Below are 1,980 nucleotides of genomic sequence, written 5' to 3'. Positions count from 1 at the left end.
GGGAGTAGAAAGTCCTCGCCTTCCATGGCGTCGTTAGTGGGTTTTGAGCTGCTGACCTCTGCTCAGTTAGCAGCCCAATGAGTAGCCAACCCACTGTGCCACCAGAGCTCCTTATCTAGTATGTAGCCTGGCCTAGATCAGCGTCAGCTTCCTGCCTTGCCCCGACCACTTGCAAGATCTGGCATCATTCGTATTCGTGGGCTAAATCACAGCCCCCAAAGAGGCTGTGTCAACTTGGGCCAGACAAGGGCCACGCAGTCCCGAGGGCTTTGCTCTGAGCTGCTGGGCGGGGCGGCAGAGCAGCAGTTTCTAGACATTCCATGGCACCCGAGAGAGCAGCGTTCTCATCCCGGGGCTACCAGTTGCAGTCCTGGAAATGAAGCGAGGGAGAAGGCATCACAGGGGCCCTCAAACTGTAGCCTGCCAGGTGTTTTTGCCCCGTTTGTTTTTTTTACTTCAAAATAAGATATGTGCAGTGTGCATAGGGATTTGTTCATAGTTTTATTCTAAGCTATAGTCTGGCCCTCCAACGGGTCTGAGGGACAGTGAACTGGCCCCCTGTTTAAAACGTTTGAGGACCCCATCCGTTGGTCTTGAGTCTCCGCCAGCCTGGCCATCGACTTCCCGGGTGCCCTCGGTTGGCTCCTCGGTGACTTTTCCGTGCTGCAGAGGATGTGCGTGTTGATTTCTTACTGTGTTGATTGCACGGTTAGCTCCCTTGGAATGCTTCCCTTGCTTCGGGGTCTCCAGGCACGAAGAGGGTGACAGGGCAGCTGCCACTCTTCTGGGCGGAAAGGGCCCAAGAGCAGATGGAGGGGACAGCAGCCTCTCAGGAAGTCTTTAGACCCCAGGAGAGAAAGCTCACACAGCGCCATGCATTGGAAGACAGCCACTGCCCTCCGGGTTTTCTCTGTCTCCAGGGCAACGTTTCTAGAGGGAGACCTGGCATCGGTGCAATTCAACAAGTCAGTCAGTGAGAAAGTTATGTCAGTTCTCTCTCATTTAATGTGTTAGTCTGGGTACTTTAGAGAAACAAACCCACAGAAACTTGTGTATGACTTGTATATAAAACGGAAGTGCACATCAAGAGAACATCCCAACCCAGTGCTGCCCCAGGTCACAAGTCCAACATCAACCCACATGTTCGACACCAATCCACAAAGTCCTCCTTGGCAGGGGTCTCCACAGGGCTGCTCCAGCACCCAGGGCTGCATCGGGGGAGGTCCATGCGACTCCTCCTCAGGGATGTCTGGCAGGAAGTGAGCCTTGCCGGCTAAAGCAGGGAACTGGCTAAGGCAGCTGCACCCTGGTCCCACCATCAGAAAGCAAGAGACCGGAGAACTCGAAAGGTGAGACGCACCGAGCCATTTATCCCTCCACCCTTCAATTAACCCCACATGTGTTTGTCGGCCAGGTTGGCACAATAAACATGATCTCATTTACAAATGTTATCTCAGTGGCCACAATAAGTAGCCCTCCTGTGGTGGAGCAAACTCAGGCTCAGAACCTTTGCTCAAACCTAATAGCGATGTATATTCATTGTGTACATTGATATGATTACCAGTGATACAGGGTTCCCCTTTATATTGATGATGAAAAGCTTCTTTTTGAGGCTGGGTGGAGGGACACATGGGAGTCACTGCTCAAGGGGGACAGAGGTGCTGCTTGGGGTGAGGAAAACACTTTGTGAACACAGTGGTCTAGTGTGCTGGACAGGGCAGTGTTTCTTTCTGTTGTACACAGCATAGCTGTACATTGGAACGGCTCCATCGTACCTACAACACAGCCTAGCGGTGGTAAGGGGCCCTGGTGATGCACTAGTTAAGTACTCACTCAGCTGTTCCAATGCACCAGCTTGCCCGAGGGAGAAAAATATAGCTGTCTACTTCCATAAAGACGCACAGCCTTGGAATCCTGATGAGGCACTCTATCCTGCCCTATAGGGTCTCTAGGAGTCAGAATCGACCACAAGACAATGGC

Source organism: Echinops telfairi, unplaced genomic scaffold (genome assembly GCF_000313985.2).
Source record: "Echinops telfairi isolate 266 unplaced genomic scaffold, ASM31398v2 ScPeMD7_7469;HRSCAF=8507_1, whole genome shotgun sequence".
In the NCBI taxonomy this organism is placed as follows: domain Eukaryota; kingdom Metazoa; phylum Chordata; class Mammalia; order Afrosoricida; family Tenrecidae; genus Echinops; species Echinops telfairi.
This window is presented reverse-complemented; position numbering follows the sequence as displayed.